Here is an 18735-nt window from a genome sequence, read left to right on the forward strand (position 1 = left end):
ATCCAGTGACTCGGTTCAGTGTTCAGAACGGTCAGTGCCGAGGCGGGGACGGGCAGGTGGGAGCTGGCTTCCCCAGAGGGGGACCCGGACCGGCCGCGGGCGGGCAGCAGGGGCCCGGCTCGCCCCCCGCCGCGCCCGGCCGCTCCCGCCGCTCTGCGCCCCGAGGCCGGGCGGAGGGGGCGCGCGGGGCTCTCCCCGGCCGCGGGCAGTCGCGGAATTTGACACCCGGAGAGGCAGCTGGTCCCGGCCAGGACTCCTGATCCTTCTCAGATGGAAACAGTTTCTGCCAGGGAACCCGCCGGAATTCTCAGTGAAACCGCACTGGGGCTTTGCCCCCCTGGCGCGGTTAACCAAGGCCGCATTTACCACTCAGAGGCAAGGGGAGCTTCAAATGGAGCGGGGCTCCCGGGTGCAGAACAAGGTAAGCTCGCGCGACTAAGGTGACATTGACTGGGGCCACAGATTTAAAAGGGACCAGCCTCCCCCAGGCGAGATGATAAAGTGAAGTTTGCCTGGGTTTCCTCGCCTCCGCTCCCCATTCCCAGGGCCCAGGTCCCTTGCCCCGCCTCTTCCTGCTTACCTTTCCCTGCCCCCACTCAGGCCTAAAAAAGAAAAGCTCCCCTGGGTGGGCACACTCCCTTGTGCTATTTTCAGTGTCCCAACGTTCTGCGCCAGAGGCCAATGCCACAGCGGCGACCGACCTAAAGTTTCCCGTCTCCTCCTTCATCTCTTCCATCTCCATCCTTTCTCCCTCGCTCCTGTTCTCTGTTCCCCTCTTTCCTGATCCAATCTGCTTTTATTTTTTTGCTGCCCATTTTCTAACTTCCCTTTCCCTTCTATGAACATATGAGGCAAAATAAAGGGAGAGAGGGGAGGGTGCGGAGGTTTTGTGTGCATGTGACCCTGGGGTTGCGGGGTGTACGGACTGATGGTTTCCGAGTCATCATTCATCAGGTGTCGTCGAGCACCTTCCCTGCGCTGCTCTTTACCTTCTTCAGGGTTGGGGCGACTAGGCCGTTTTCTAGAAAACAAACTGCCCCAAGAACTTTTTCCTTTGTGCTTCTCTACTTCTTTTGCTAGACTGGGGAAGTGAGTATCTGCTGGAGCAGAGGGACACAGCAGCTGAGGGGCAGGAGGAAGCTCTAGGCCAGGCTGGCTCAGTTTCTTTATGCTTTCAAGCCATGTCGTAGTAAAAACAAAAACCACACCTTAATAGTAATGACACGTTTTTGAGCACTTGTTGTGTTTGTGGTATTGGTCTAAGAACTTTATAACTATTAACTCATTTAAACCATATAACTTAATCCATGAAGTAAGGACTACTATTACCTCCTTTTTACAGATGGAGCAAGTCAGGAACAGATGATTTAGGTCATTTGTTCATGATCATACAGCTAGCAAGTGGGAGAGCTGAGATTGAAACTCAGAGCTTCTGAGTCTAGAGCATAGCTCTTAATGCGGTGTGTACCTCTGTCACTCACGTATTCCATCTGCTCTGTATTGGCACTTGCTGCTGGGCACTGAAGATGGAACCCGTGAACAAGGCGACCAAGATTTTTGGAGCTTGTATTTTATGAAAGTTGAAGGAGACAGACCATGGATCAGTAAACAAACTAGATAATTTCAGGTGGTGGTAGACGCCATAAAGAAAAGAGAACCGAGTAGTGTACTCAAGAGTGGCTACCTTCACAGGGAGAGTGGGCAGGAAGGTTCTCTTGGTGTTGGGGACATTCAGGCTGAGACCCTGAAGAGTTAAGGAGAAAGAAAAATAGCCAAGGAACATATCAAGTGATGGTTGTTACCTTTAGTAATCATGGAAATGCAAATCAAGATCACATTGAGATATCCTTTTACCCACATTTCACACATTTGGTTGGCTCCAAAGGAAAAAGATTGACACTATGAAGTGGTAGAAGAGGATGTAGGGGCCGGCGCGGTGGCTCACGCCTGTAATCCTAGCACTCTGGGAGGCCGAGGTGGGTGGATTGCTCGAGGTCAGGAGTTTGAAACCACCCTGAGCAAGAGCGAGAGCCCATCTCTACTATAAATGGAAAGAAATTAATTGGCCAACTAATATATATAGAAAAAAATGAGCCGGGCATGGTGGCACATGCCTGTAGTCCCAGCTACTCGGGAGGCTGAGGCAGGAGGATCACTTGAGCCCAGGAGTTTGAGGTTGCTGTGAGCTAGGCTGATGCCGCGGCACTCACTCTAGCCTGTGCAACAAAGCGAGACTCTGTCTCAAAAAAACAAAAAAAAAAAAAAAAGAAGAGGATGTAGGTCCAAAGAATCTTCAAATATTGCTGGTGGGAGTATGAATTGGTACAATGACTTTGGAAAACAGTTTGGCATTACATCCCAATTTGAACATTCATACACCTGTGATCTAACACTTCACCTCATTTCTAAGTTTATACCTATAAGAAACTCTTGCACATGTCCTACAAGAGACATGCACATGAATATGCATAACAGTCTGGTTCCCAGTAAGGAACTCCAAGTCATGGTACCTTGAGTGGTTGATAAATAGTGCAGCATTTATCACAGAAGATACAGCAAAGATCAATAAACTAAGTGATGCAACAATTTGATTGCATCTTAGCAATATAATATGTGAAAAATTGTCTAAAAGATTGCATATAGCATGAGAATCTTGAATAGTTTTAAAAACTACTAAAATAAAAAACCCAAAATTATAACATTTAGGAATGTGTAAATGCAATAACATTATATAAATAGGAAAGCAAGAGAATGATGAGCATGAGATTTGTGATTATGGTTATCTTGGGTGGGGATAAACAAGGTCACCATATAGCTCAGGAATGGGGAACCTATGGTGTTAAGGCCACATGTGGCCTTCTAGATCCTTAAGTACTTGCCTTTTGACCAAATCCAAATTTTACAGAACAAATCCTTTTATTTTTATTAATACATTTTGTTCATCTTTCATTTTTAAAATAAACATATTTAAAATACCAATGAATAAAATAAGTTTCAATGAAATCATTCTCCCAGATTGACTGACACAATTAGAACATTAGTAAGCCATAAGGGCTAAATTGATGGCTGCTCATGATTTAGTTCTAACTTCCTCTGCCTGACTGGCACCACTACCGCATGAGGCTAGTTGACAAGAGTTTATGGGGGTCGAGTACACCAGTGTGTTACCAGCTTTTGACAATGGTGCACTGTGTTTCTGTTTGATGTGGGATTTGTGAATAGTTGCACAATTCGACAGTATTTTTAAATTCTGTCTGCTTAACAGCCCATCATCTCAAAGAAAGACCAAGAGAACACTAAAGGAAGAAAACAGATTTTTTAATGAGGATCGGGAATTGCAATATTATCTTGTTTCTGCTAAAGATAAGATGATTTGCTTGCTTTGTGAGACTGGAATATCATCATTAAAGAAATTCAATGCTCATCAGCATTATAACACTCATAAGGACCACAAATATTTTAAATTAGAGAGAGAGAGAGACGCAAAAGGTTGTATTGCAGAGATTAAAAGATGAAAAGCAAAAGGAAAGAATTATTTAAAGCAGCACTAACACCTGGAAATAATGCCACTGAAGCAACTTATAAAATAGCTTATATACTTGGGGGGAAAGGGAAGCCATTAGGTGATGTAGAAATTGTGAAAGAATGCATTGCCAAAGTTGTAGGATGCTTAGATACTGATAATGTTTCAAAGTACGAATGACTGCTTCTTTCAAGGAGAACCATAACCAATTGGCAGCATGAATTAGCTTTCAACTTAACAGAATAATTTCATGCAATACTTCAGAAGGAAAATATATATTATTCAGTCACTTTGGATGGATTAACTGATACTGCTGACTTGATGTAGGCGTTGTACTTCGTTTGGGTCATAACAGAAGATTTTCTTTGCTCTGAAGAGTTATTCGCTTTGGGCACTCTTGTGAACAGAACATGGGGAATAGATATCTTCAACAGCTTTCAAGATACATGTCATGAAGTTAGACTGAATTTTATAAATTTAGTGAGTGTGTGTATAGATGATGCACCTTCCATGACAGGAAAATACAAAGGGTTTATTGTACAGATAAAAAAAGTATTAACAGATCCAGATGTTCTCATTTCTTTTCATTGTATCTTGCATCAGCAAAATCTCCTTGCTAAAGCTACTATTTTGAGTGACACTTTGCAACAAGTTATAAGCATTGTTAACTATATTTTTGCTAATGCAACATGGTATCATCAGTTTTGTAACATGCTGAAGTTGAACTATGATACGAGATATTCAGTGTGGATTTGCCATATCATTCTAAAGTGCATTGGGACAGGTGTGAGCCAAAATTTTATCTCTGTGAGAACAGTAAATTGTATGAAGAACAGAATCAGCAATGTGAATTATTGAAAGAAGATTTCTGTAGGAATGCAGCATTTCTGTGTGATATGCCAAATCAAAACAACTTGAATATTTTTTTGCAAGGTAAAACTAAGTCTATGTGTGAAATGCAGCTAAAAGTCCAAGCATTTTGAAAAAAGCTGTCTTTTTCCAAAACACATCTTCTTCAAAAGGAAATTTCAGGTGAACATTGTCCCTAGTTAGCAAAGGTCACTGATGAGCAGGATGATATATGTGAATCATTTGAAGAATATGCAGCTGTTATAGAACTATTAATTGGAGAATACAGTGACAGGTTTCACTGACTTGGAGAATCACGACATCACACTCAAATTAGCATTTCACCTCACCTAGTTGATATCACCAAGGCTCCTAAAGAACTACAGATGGAATTGATTGAGCTTTCAGTAGATGACATTTCAAAGTCATTGCTCGATGCTAAGGAAGATCCGATAGAAATATGGAAAAATGCAGTAGAATACCCACGCCTTTGGCAACATACCCAAAAAATGCTTTCTTGCTTTTTAACCACTTATTGCTGCAAATCTACATTCTCCTACCTAACCCAAGTGAAGATGCCCTTAAGGTCACAAATGGCTGATACCCATCTAGAGGACCAACTGAAACTGTGGACCTCCATGCTGCAACCAAATATTCAAATGCTTTCCAAAAAAAGGCAGACATAACAAAGTCATTGAAAGGTTAGTTGTCTTTAAAATAACAAATACTTTTCATTTTATTGAAATTATCAATTACATAATAGTTAGATTTTTACAAAATAATGTACATTTTTAAGTGTATCTAATTGAAGTTTCTTGAATGTGGCTTTATTTGATTACAGCTAAATTAAGGCAGTCTTCCAAAATGAAAAGATTCCCCACCCCTGATATAGTTAGAGGCAAGTCAGTGGCTATGTTCTGGCAGGTTCCAGCTGTCTATTGTCTGTTAGGGGCAGGTGTGTTTATCATAGTATTAAAAATAACTAGTAAATAAAATATGACAGGCCATGCATGGACTACTGATGAGAGTATATGATGGACCAATTTTTGTTGTTGTTGTTGTTGTTTGAGACTGGATCTTGCTAAAACTCCTGGACTCAAGTGATCTTCCCATCTTAGCCTCCTGAATAGTTGGGACTAAAGGCATGTGCCACCATGCTTGGATTGATGAACCAAATATTAGGATTAACCCAATTCTTTATACTGTGGTCCAAAGTGGAAGGTAGGAAAGACAAGCAGGTAGACACTACAGTTGGGGAAGGAAGGCTTTCACGGGGGAAAGGAAGGAGCTTGGTGTTTTTAAGGAAGAAAGAGGTGGCCCAGAGTGGAGCTTGGTCTTTTTCAGGAAGGAAGAGGTGGCCCAGAGTGAGGGGTGGGCCAGCAGATCAGAGAGGTGGATTGGCACGAGATCTTGCATGGCCTCATAAGTCAAGGTAAAGGATGGAAGAGTTTTAAGCAGAGAGATGACATGATTGGTTTAGAATTTTAAAATATAGCTCAGGAGCTGCGTGGGGCATGGGCTGTGGGGGGAGGGGCAGTCGGGAAGCCTATGCAGTGGTAGAGGAGAGAAGACCTTGGCTGCACTGTGACTGTGTTTCTGCAGGTCGTTTGCTGCACAGGGTGTCAGCCTGGGGGTCAAATCACTGAAATGCAGTCCATGCTCCTTTTGCCTGCAAATGTCCTGGCGCCAGGCTGTGAAGGCCTGGTGGAAGGCACATTTTCCACACTGCAGAGAGGGCTCTGGGGCCCAGCAGTAGCCCGTCAGTGGATCAGGGGAGGGAGAATGGACTTGAGGAGAAATGGATAGCTTCAGTACATATTTTGGAGGTAGAATGGAAAAGACTTGCTGATGGATTAGGTATAGGCGTTAGTAAGGGAAATAGAAAAATCAAAAGTAACTCCTAGGTTTTTTATTTGACTGCAGGGATATTTATGCTGTGTATAGAGAGGAGGAAGAGCAGAGAAGATTCACATTCAAAGAAGAAAATAACATTTTGGACATATTATTTTAAAAATGCTATTAGACAGCCAAGTACAAATGTTGGCTTGGGCATTAGACATGAGTCTGAAGCTAGAGGTAGATTTTAGGGCAAGAGGCATAACTCTGGGAACTATAAGCATATAGATGGTGTAGTTGAAGGTCCTTCACTTAGTTGTCATTGTCAGATTGTGAATTCCTTTAAGGCAGAACGATTTTAGTTGTCTTTTATTTTATCCCCAGCAAAGTGTAAAGGATAATATGTTGTCAGTAAATATTTGTTGAATAGATGAAATGAACAAGGGGAAGTGGAGGGAATGTCCTAGGTTTCTGACCCTGGTAGTGTCTGAAGGCTGAGGCTGTGTAGTTGTCAATCCTTCTTGAGGCTGAAACAAGTCTAATGGTAGTGTCAGCCCCTTAGGAGGATGTCAGCCAGGGGTCTTGGGGCCAGCATCTCACGTGGATCCCCAGAGCTATTCAGGGCAGCCAGAAATGTCAGGGACTAGAGAGTGCAGGCCCAGCATGGCTGAGAGAGCCCTGTGGGTCAAACAAAGAAGAGGAGGGAGTGCCAATCCAGAAACAGGATACAGCCAAGAACACAGCAGACCTCATGGAGGATGGGAGAGGGTGAAGTCAGCAAGAGAAGACAGGGCTGAGTGGGTGAATGAAAGGGTCCAAGATAGTTGGTAAAAATGGAGCCATGAAGTTCAGTTTGAAGGGCAGGTATTGCAGGCATTTCTGATAGTCACCAGGTAAGTAGCTGGGGTCCGGCTGCAGCATTCCCTCCCAGCCCTCGCCCCACAGTCCCTCAGGCTGTGTGTTGTCCTCTGCAACACCTCATTTAGGAAATGGGTGCCAAGGCCTTCCCACACCAGATATCCCATCCCATCACCCTGCTGTCAGGATGCAGCTCTTGGCCTGCATGTTGGTTTCTAGTGCCTTCACAATACCCTTCTGGTGCCAGGACTGAGGGGCTGGCCCTGCCCTACCACATTTGGGCCAGACAGCGTCCTCCCACGCCATCACCCTGGGGATATCCAGCTTCCCAGCTGCCACCCCTCATCACAGCTCACATCTCTATTGGCCAACTCTTTCCTCAAATGGATGCCCCTTGTTTCTTATTCACTGATGTACCTCTAGTGCCCAGCACAGAGCCTGGAATATGATGTGTGAGCCGTAATGGGGGAGGAAGGGAGAGAGGGAGGTAGGGAGAGAAAAGGAAGAATTATTTTTTTTGCTTGGCTTTGAGATGGCTCAGATGAGACCATCCCATTCTCATGAATGATAAGGGCACAAAAACCTCTCTTTCCTCAGACAGCCGAGTACGGTGTTGCATCAGAATTTAGGCTTTGGAATACAATAGACCTACAGTTCCATTCTGGCTCTACCGCATATTGCTTGGTTAGGTCACTGCATTTTTCTTCTTCTGTAAAGTGTGGACAATAACAAAACCTTCTGTATAGTGTAGTAGTAGTGAGTTTTAAATAAGATAATGATTTGAAGCTTCTATCTAGTGCAGTGCCTGTCATGTAAGAAGGGCAGGGTGAAGTTTAGCTATTATTCTTTTAAAAGGCATTTCATTGTCATTGCTTCCTTGGTTGACCAACTTCAAGGACTGCTTCTAATTCTGAGACTTTAGGCTCTTTGTCCAGTGGAGCCAGTGCTCCGGCAGTGGGGAAGTAGCCACTCTTGGCAGATGGGGAGCTATTCCTGAGCACATGGGCATTTGCTGTTCCATTTCTCACAGTATGCCACATAGTATTCCACTGCACATAATTCACGGCCAGCTGGGAGTCTGAATAATAGTGAGGATTCAGAATTTATTCATTCAACATTCCATAAACAGTGATTGAATGTCTTACTATGCAAATGGAGATGCAATGATGACTAAGACATAGTCCCTGCTTTCAAGGAAATCACGGTCTAGTTAGGGACCGACAAATAAACAGACGATGACAATATACAGATCCATGGGATCACTTCCTGTGGATGCCCCCAACTCCAAGTCACCCCCATTCCCTCCCGATGCTGGGAAGAATGGTATGGACATAGTGATAGTGATGGTCCCTTGTATTTGCAGTTATATTTACAGTTTGCAAATCATGTTCACTTTGAATTATTTCATTTGATTTTCACAACTTTATGACATAAATAGATATTGTTACTCCTATTTTATGATTAAAATATAAGCCTCCATTGAGCAGATGGCTTTCAATAAGGTAAAAGTGAGCTGGGTGCATCTTAGGAAGCTGAGGCGGGAAGATCACTGGAGCCCAGGAGTTCAAGGTTGTAGTGAGCTATGATTGTGTCAGTACACTCCAGCCTGGGCAGTAGAGCAAGACCCCATCTTTAAAGAAAAATAAACAGACAAAAATGTCTCATGCAGGACACTGCCTTGATCTGTCCTTCCAGCCTCTTTGCACATTGTTCCCACTCAGGGGTCTGTCAGGCTTGCCACCCTGTGGGGGTGAGGTTTGATTTTGATTCTGAGCTTTTTCCCCTTGGGCCTGATGGCCAAGTTTAGCTTTCCTGTTGGTTCCTGTGCTCTCTGCGGACACTGACAACTCATCCATTCAGGTGGCTTTGTGCAACCATGTGATCTCTGGGCCTCCATTTCTGTACTGGCAAGAAGGCAAACCCCAGGGTCATGATGGTTCTCCTGAGAAAAGATTAGAAATAGATTAATTATCTATACTTGTGCCACTGGGAAGTGGGAAGTGCAGGAACTGGTAGAAGAACCTTTCAGTTGCTCAGTTTTACAAAGCTTGTCCAGTTAGCTGGATGTTTCTCTTGAACAGGGAAAAAATATGGGAGACACTTTATCCTCCTTATAAAGGGAATGACTTGTTTGCACCTTCCCCAAGATGTTTTAACTGCGTTTGGCCATTAATGAAATACTTCGATGTCTTCTGATACAGAATACATCATCGATTCCAGTCTGCATATGGATATTTACATAAGGAATATGGGTTCTTTTCTTTTTTAAAATTTTGTCAAGGAAAGTAAACCTCATGTATTTGTCATGTGATTGTAACATGAGAAAATGAGTTTATTGTGCAGAACATGTGATTTTTGAAACTACTGTGTTTTTATTTTTGTGGAAAATATTATAATAATAAATATTTTTGCTGCCCACGGAATGTCTGGGCGGGGCAGCTCAGATGCTTCCTGCCAGACCTGCAGTGCAGCAAGAAGATGACTCTGACAGTAGCAGTTCAGGAGTCCTGAAGGTGCACCTCCTTCCACAGAGCCTTCACCTCTACCGTAATAACTCTGATCATATTATCTTATGTAGGAGGATAGGTTAAGTGGTCATTTTCTTTGACTTTAAATATAAGGTTTGAAACACATGAGAAATAAGAGCAATAATTTATCAAAGGTGAGTTTTGAAAAGGGCTTTTTAATTTCCATTTGTTTCAGTTATGTGTTAATTGACTGGTAGAGAAATCATACTAAAATTTTATTCTACATATAGGGAGACAGGTCCGAATTAGTAAAAAGTCTGAATTACAGTATATGTAAGTTTAAGAAATATCTTTGCTTTACTTTCAATTCATGCATTACTATACCAAAAAAGTGTTTTGCATTAGTTTCTTCTTTTATGTATAGATAAGACTCACATATAGTTATTAACATCCTTTGAGTGTAAATAGGTGTATCCTTAAAAAAAAAAAACCCTTTTTTCCTTTTAAGGAAGTTAACATTTTAGAGAATAATTTGCTTGGCAGAACTCTTCAGTGCAGTTAGGTAAACTTCAGCCCAAGCTGGTTCCAAAGAGCATAATTTCCAGATTTTTACTGTAAATTCACATAAAAACCAAGCATCCAGTCAAAGGCAAGGGTTTATTTTCTGCATAACTTTAAGGGAGAGATTATTTTCCTTCCAGGTCAGAGAAAAAATGTATCTGACTTGTACTGAAGGTTTTGCTGTGACTCAAAGAGATGGGCCTTCCCCACTGCAGACAGCTGTGCTCAGCTCAGCCTTCTCTCCACAGTCCAGCTCCAATTGTGGATGGAAAACATTTTTATACAGCCCCTAGATAAATAAATGACTGACAAAAACTAAGCTCCAATATGACGATTATCCTGTGTCTAAAGCTGTGGGCTGCTCTTTGTCAAGGCATCTCTTGGCCAATTAGCATTGATTGACTCTTCTGCTCTGCTTTTGTACCTCTATTGCAAAACAGAAATCTGATTTTGACTTATGTGGGATGCTAGAGACAGATGAAGATGAAAGCATGGCAGGCCAGACCAGTGCTTAAATTCATGCTTTTCAAAACCCAGATGCCTTCGGTCCCACCCCCTGAGACTCTGACTCTGTCTAGGGCAAAATCTCCAAATTTCCATTTCTAACATGCTCCAAGGTATGCTGATGCTGCTGGTCTGTGGAACATAATTCAAGCAACACTGGCCTAGATTGTTAATTTAGAGGAAACTCAGGTGGTGCTTATGGAACTGCATTTTAGGAACAAAAGTCACCAGAACACGACCAGTCTAGCAGAGAGAGAGATGAGGCAATGCGGGGATGACCAGCTGCCCCAGTGTGACCCAGACCTTCCTGGTTTTAGTATTGATAGTCTTGTATCCTGGGAAACCACTCAGTCCCAGATAAACTGGAAAGTTGATCACCCTACAAGGCATACTAAGCTAGTTAATGGCAACTGTGTTGTGCTTTAAAGTGATTGATGTGTAGCTAAAATTTTAAACCCCCAAAACACACTGTGAAATGACAGGTAACCACATTTCATTGAGGCAGGCTAGATCCTTCAGCTTTTCTAAATCTCTTTTCTTACATATTATGCTAGAGTGGAGTTTCCCAGACTTGTCCACAGATTGGAATCACCTGGGGAGCTTACCAAAAAAAAAAAAAAAAAAAAAAAAAGAAAAGAAATGCTTGCTTTCTACCTCTAGAGATTGTGAATTAATTGGTTTTGGGTGTGGCCTGGGCATTTGTGGGTTTAAACAAACCCCAGATGATTCTAATTTGTAGACAGGTTTAGGAACCTCTATGGTAGGTCTTCTCTAAAGATGGCAGCCATTAATAAATACCTCCTACTTTGTGTGGACGTGCTATTCATTGCGTCAAGAAGTGGGTTGTATTTTCCATCCCTCTGAGTCACCCTGCTTTTTGGCTTGCTTTGAACAAAAATGGTGATGTTCTGGGTCTTCGGAGCCCAGGCCTGAAGAGGACTGGTAGTTTTTGTTTCCTCCTCCTGGGAAGCCAGTCTCCATGGTAGAAGACTGACTGTCCTACGTTCACAGCGCTGTGAGGAAGCTCAAGCCAGCCTCAAAGGGAGAGAAACCATATGAAGGAGCAGAAGGCATCAGATCTGTGAGAGAATTTACTTGGCTTTCTTGGACCTTTTAGCCCAGCCTAGCTAATAGCTAAATTTGGCCAAAAGTGACCCTGGGTAGTGACACCAGGAGCAGAACTAAATCATTTAGCTTTGGGGGGGTTTGTTACAGACCGGTACAGAGCTGAAGCACAAGTGGCTTCCTAGCACTCGTTGGTAATAATAATATAAAGAGGGTGTTTTGAAAGGCCATGTATGAATGAGGAATGTTTCGTCATCTTCAACTCCAAGTTCAAAGCAAATTTAACACCATATTGCTGCATATTAGAAGGGCAAAATTATTAATTTTATTAATAAAATTATTAGCAAAGACATAATAGCTTCAACAGTGCCTTCTCTTGCATTGTCTAGAAAGCAAAGCCCAAGGCAGTGCTTAGGGTGTTGTCAATTTATTTGGGCTGTGCAACTCCAGAGCGTGAGGGTGAACAAGGCAAGAGAAAATGTGATGTGATATAATGGAATGCCTTGTATTACCACGCTAGCTACTGTGTAACAACAAGCTGGAATGGACACACTGTGTCACTCTACAGACATGCTTACTTGGCATTTGGGACTTTTCCAGAAGGGTTGCAAGGTGGAACTATATACCTTGGAGTAGTTCATAGGAAAGAAAAAGAAAGAAGGACTTAGCTTCCTAGCTACCTCTTATTTCATTTCCCATTGATGAAGTTTGATCCCATGGGAAGTTAACTCCTCATCTGGCTCCTTAGTGGCTGCTAGAAATCCAGGCACCATGCCATATAATATGCTGTTTACCCAAGCCCAAAAGTGGAAGGGCATCTGTGTGTAGATGAGACACTGATCAAGAGAGACAGAAAGGAAGAAGTTGAGGGAATATGAGAAGGTACATAAGTTTTTGGTGTTTTTTTGTTTACTTGATTATTTATTGGTTTCTGCAAATACAAGCACTGCAGCTATGCCTTAATTTGCTGTTTTTGCCAACTACATTCTAAGGCCAAGAGAATCCATTAGTACAGAATCTTATTCTGCTTTTAGCCATATGCTTAGTATCAATTCCAAAATAAATGCAATATTAGTCTTGACTGGTCTTTTCCCTTTCAATAATTGCACAAAAGAAAACACTTTCCCTGGACATTGCAAAAGTAATAGTAGCAGTTCTGCTTGCATCTTCAGCTCTAAGGGTTTGATTCTTTATTATTTTGCAGAGCCAAGTCTTTTCTGGTATAGGGTAGAATGTGCATGCTTTATGGCCTTGAGAGAGAAGCAAGACACCAATGAGCTGTTGCTCCTGAACATCTGTCGTCTTTGATGAGCCATTAACTCTTCTCCTAGACAGGTCTATTTTTTGCAATGGGGAAAATGATTTTGAGTGTAAACATTATGCCAGGTTTAGTTATTTCTTGAGGCTGGGTGGTACCTAAATGTCAGTGGCTTTATATGACTATCATTATATTTGCAACCCAGTCCCAATCTGATCGTAGGTGCCATAGTATAAGAGAATCAAAAATCTATTTAACATATTGGAAGGTTCCTTGCTCAGTGCCTCATTTTTCTGGAAAAATGTTGTTTGCACTGGTTTGTCAGCAATCTATTGATCAAATTTTTTTCCTTTTAGTTGTCTCGTATAAAAGCAGTGAAGATTGCCTAACTAACTTAGAGAGGGCGGGCAAGAATGAATATATATATATTGCAATTAAGGCCCATGAGTACAATCTGTCCATTGTTTTTCCTGTGGACCAGCTAGCCTTCCCTCCTATTTAATAACTAAGGGGACTGATTGTGGTTATATCCAGTTCTCAATTTTCCTTCCCTACTTGGAGCACTGAGAGGGAGATGGGCTCCTTCTCATTTTTATAAAAATATTCCCAAATAATAAGCATGGAAAGACTATTATGACCAAGAGTGAAATGTAAAGATTTGTAAAACACCTCATGCTTTTGTCCCTCCCCATGTTGTAACATGTGAATGGTCTTTGGAAAAGCAAAGCCATAAGTCTTTGGTATCATTGCTTTCTAGTGACAATTATTAGGTTCACTTTATTCTTTAGTAAAGGAGGTTTTGCATGCAGTTGATGCCCACAAAGTCCTTGTTTCTATGAGCATGGATTTTCTAAATGTCCCCTCAACAAGTAGTAGATCTTTGGACCCAAATGTTACTCTTTTAGAAGAAGGTATACTCTGTATGTGGAGGTATAGAGGTGTGGTTTCATTTAGGTTTCATTTTCCACTTGGCTCAAACAAAAAAGGGACTTGGTTGGCTCATGTTGTGCAAAGGCCGTGGGTAGAACAGCTGTATCCAGGATTCAACAATGATATCTCTCCCTTTATCTTTCTCCATCTCTAATTTTATCTCAATCTTTTGGTTCTTCTTTTGTTCATGATGGCTTTCTTCTCAACCACGTTTTTCTCTTTTGGCTCCATGACACCCATCAACAGCTCTAAGCTTTACTTCTTAGAATAGTTTTGTTTTAACCATAACCCTAGTGTTGAGTTTAAGTGAACAGTCCTGGGGTAAGTGGCCATTTTCAGTTTTAGGAGAAATCTGAGTAATTCCCCAGAGTAAACTCAAGATGCTGTATAAGAAAAATGGAAAAGGATGCCAGGATGCCAGTAATAACATATATACCCTACTATGGGGAAGGGGCTCACTAACTCTCAGTTAAGAGACTTTAGTTTGAGAATGCACATGCCTATCTGGAAATGGACCCATGTTTCAGGGAGTCCAGTTATGTAGGCTCACATAACTGAGCGCAGAGAGCCTGATGTCCAAACTGAGTTCCAATTTATTATTTCACAATGAGGACCTTCAAACAACCTCAACTGCCAACGTTGACAGAACAATGCATTTTCTCCCCTGAGGCAAACCACAGGGAAAGCCAATCATAAGAAATCTGCTAAAAGAGGATGGATGGGAAAAAGAGGAGATAGTGTCAGGGTCCACCGTGGGATCTGCCACAGGGACCAGATGCCTGGGATTCTCTGGGTCAGAGTAACATTGTTCCAAAATGGTATGTGGAGAATTTCTGAAATTTTGATGCTTTTGGGCTTCTCTTTTGGCCGAAATTTATCAAATTGTGGCCCCAACCAGCTGCATTAAAATCTCCTGGGAACTTGATAAAATGCAGATTTCTGGTCTTATCCCAGACTTGTTAAATTGGAATCGATGAAATGAGTCTACACTTTCAACAAGTTTTCCTGGTTTTGCCTCTGTAGTATGAGAGTTATTCCTCTAAGCTAACCAAATCTCTTTGCTCATGCAATCTTTATTCTAACAGGATACAAGTAATTTAGTTTCTGCTTAAATTATTAAATATTTTGCTTTTGAATACCTATCATAGTTCTCAGTGAAGGGTATTTTTAGATTCATTTTAAATATAAAATTATGATTAGGAATTAATATAAATAAATATAAAAAATTTGGAAACAATGGAAATATGTAAGGGATTGATCAAAATCACCTATAAAGTCATGATGATTTGCTTTTTTTAATGTTTTGGGTGTGTGTATCCATACCCACTCATCCCAGAGGGGTCTCTGTGTACTATATATAGAATTTGATTTCTGCTTTATCTGCTCCAATTTAATTTGAGAGCATCTCCTCATATCATTAATCTTCACTTACATGATATTAATGGCTAATCTCAAAATTTCCTTTCATATATTTATAGAATTTTACCCCCATAAATCATTAATCTGATCATGCATACTTTGTGTAGTTTTTTTTTTACAAGTATGGAGAAGAATGGTATGTTGTATTTTACTTTAAAATTAAATGGATAGAGTTACATATTTATTTTGCTAATGAAAACTTTTTCTAGGAGGGAGGCTTTTGGATATGTTCCCCCAAAGGGGATATTATAACAAAATTACAGAAGTCATGGTTGATGGTTAATTGTCACAATATTGGTAAGTGCATTTAACCTCCTGTTACTGACATAGTTAGCAAGTTTAACTGTTAAAATTAATTTCTACACCAAATATTCTAACAAATGCACTTTTCTACAACAGATATACTTAGCCTTAAGGTTATGGGTCAATAGTCCTTGGAAGATATCTATTAAATAAATTTCTGAATATTACAAAAAGGTTTGCCCCTTTTAGGAAACAGATTTGAGCAGAAACTCAACTTTGAGCTTGTAAGATATAGAATAAATATGTGTTTATTAGAAAATTTAGTGGCCACATAAAAATTGTATGGCCACACATGGCCTGCAGTTCTACTGGACCCAGTTGATTCACCACTCCAGGTCAGCTTGGCTCTGCCTGTACCCTGGGCCCCAAATTTACCGCCATACCTGCCCCAGTGACAGCTTGTGTTCTCTCCATAGGTGGAAAGCCCAGGCTGCTGTCACTTCTGCTGACATACGTTTTGGAGTCCCTGCACATAGCACCCACTGACAGGGACAGACTTCTGCACCTGTGCCTGCCTGCACAGCAGAGGCTCTGCCTTTCCGAGTGCTGCCCAGGGGGACCAGGGAACATACTCCAGAGTGCAGGGCATTTACCGCATCATGGAGTGGACTTCGTCAAAGAAAGATAGGAGAGGAAGAGCCAAGCGGTGGCTAAATTGTTTGCCTTTTTTCTTCCACCTGCAGATTATTCCAGGCTGTAGGGGTTTATGCAGCCTACGTGGAGATGGCTTTGAAGACTGAGCAACCGGCTCTGTCTGTGATGGAGCTCTTGCCAGCTCCGTCGCACACTCCTGATATTTGCTGCCCTTCCTTGCCTGACTCGGTCTTGCTTCCCTTGGGATGGCATCCACTACTACCACGCTCCATCAGAAAACACTTGGCATGAATCCTTTTGCTTCTCATCTTTTTATGGTAATGGATAAACTAGTGAATTGCCCTCTCAACAGCACTTGTGCCAACAACATCTCTAGTTTTTTATTAAGTATCATTAAAGCCTAAAACCCTTCAACTATAGATTTCTGAGGCTTTTAAACCATTTGAGACTCATGATAAATTTTTTTTTTTTTTATCACTAGTAAGATTCTAAAGATAGCCTTATTTTGCTTTTCTCTTAAATTCTTGTGGGCCTCCCCACTGGCCAAATGCATCACCAACAATGTCATTTTCCAGGTACAGAGTGAAAATCTCAAAATTAGTGAAGATTATTCTGGAAAGCTGATTGCCTACTTTTGGTTTCCCAGTCCTGCCTCTCGAGGTCTCAAAATACGTTTTGGCTAGACCCCCCTGGGCATCCAGCATGGCCACCTCCTTCTCTCCTGCCTGCCCGATAGAGGCCAGTCTCATCAGGGTCGTCATTCCTTTGTCAGTTAATCTCAGTTAAAAGTCTGAGGGGGAGCAAAGGGAGTGCAGGTGGTATTGAATGTCCCAGGTGTTTATGGGTGTCACAAGGATGCAAGTAAGAAAAAAATTTATTACAGCCGTACTTAATAACTATCTGTAGATTTACTGAAAGTTTAATGTGACCCTGCTTTTCCTACGTATGTTTTCAATTCTGGGCAAATTCTGGGGAGACAGCTCAGACATTTTACATGGCACCCAGATGCCTTTAATTTTCACTGTGTCACTGCTGAATTTTGTAGAGGAGCAATCTGATTAGGCTCTACTACCTTAACCATGTACGCATCTGTTCCTGTTTCTCTCTTCCCCTCTTACTCTGATTGTTCAGGCTGTCACAATGGTAAGTCTGGGCTTAAGTAATTATCTCCTAACTGGTTTCTCTGCCAGTCTTAGCGGTTCCCCACCTCTGGGACATATCTCACCGCTACCATCTTTTAAAATAGGAACCTGGCCATGCACTCTTCTGTTTCAGCCTTTCAAACGGCCCCCTGGGGTCAGTCCTGACTCCCCAGGAGTGGATCTGAGATCTTTCCTGAGCTTTTCATTTGCTGCTCTCTGATGTTCTTCCTTTGTTCACCTAGCATGTTTTTGATGTTTCAGCTATGCTTTATTACTTTCTATTTTTCCAATGAGCCACGCCTTTACCTGTGCTTTTATCTTTCTTATTTCCCTCCATCCTGCTAATGCCCATTATTCAAGCAAGAGCTAGTTCTCTTTTCTCTCACAGAGGCCCGGTCGCTGTCAGGCGGGGTCTCCACAAGTTAACCCGGAGAACTTCCCACCTACCAGGAGGGGGCTCTTGTTTCTGCAGGTCCAGAAACACGTGTTTGGCAAGTGCCCTCAGTGATTGTCAGCATCCTTGGGACTGGCCCAAACTAATCAAACTCATGACTCTTGGAGACAAAGGTTTAAGCCCTAGTGATATTTTATCCATTTTATTTGTGAATTATAATTACGGGAAGTGTGGGGCTACAGATATGTGACACCGATTAAACCAGACCTGAGTTCATGCTCACCAGAATGTGAAGTTGGGCAGTCACCAGAGCTCTCTAAACTTTAGCATATTTATGTGTAGAATTGCGGGAATTATACTTACTGAAGAGTGTGGGGAATTAATGGCCTTTTTAGATTGCATTCATTCACTTACTACTTTACAACTTTCAACATATTTGTGTACAAGCTGTCCTGAATAGTATTCTTTAAATCGACTGCATTTTTTAAAAAAAAACATTGGCTTCATGTAAAGTAATGACTTTTGTGAAATCACAGGGTTCAATGTGTTAGGCACATACATATGTATGTGTGTATTATACATATAAGTAAAGATAATTAGTTGCAAAGAGTGGAATCCGCTGTAGCTAATTTAAGCAGGAAGAATTTTTACTGAAGGATGTTAGGTAATACCTAGAACTTCTGGAAGGGCCAGAGAAGCAGCCTTTGGGTGCAGTAATCCAGGAGCACCGGAAGCTAAGAAGCACACAACCGGGAAAGTGACTCCAAACCACTGAGACTGCTGTGGTTGCACCACGGTGGCCCTGTGACAGCTGCCTCACAAGGGCCTTCACCATCCTCCCCTTGTTCAGGAAATCTGAACTCCTGCTCTCAGCTGCCAGATTGCATTGTTCATTCCTGCAGGGAAATATTGTGAAGGCACATTTCTTTGAAAAAAATTAGGTCACATGCATACACCATAGATACAGGGGGTTTTCAGGAATCCTGTTTGCATTTCCAACCTCTATAGTAGAGGAAGGTGACTATAAGGGG

At 41.8% G+C, this 18735-nt stretch overlaps 1 long non-coding RNA gene across 2 annotated transcripts in view; it reads left to right on the forward strand.

The window, feature by feature from the left end:
• Positions 1-208: 208 nt before the first annotated feature.
• Positions 209-18735, forward strand: part of LOC105870847 (uncharacterized) — a 158570-nt gene continuing 140043 nt past the window's right edge. For both annotated transcript variants that reach the window (XR_001153793.3, XR_012921721.1), the window contains exon 1: positions 209-421. This is a non-coding gene — a long non-coding RNA (uncharacterized LOC105870847). The remainder of the gene's footprint in view (positions 422-18735) is intronic.

The sequence above is a fragment of the Microcebus murinus genome, chromosome 11 (assembly GCF_040939455.1).
Source record: "Microcebus murinus isolate Inina chromosome 11, M.murinus_Inina_mat1.0, whole genome shotgun sequence".
Classification (NCBI taxonomy): Eukaryota; Metazoa; Chordata; class Mammalia; order Primates; family Cheirogaleidae; genus Microcebus; species Microcebus murinus.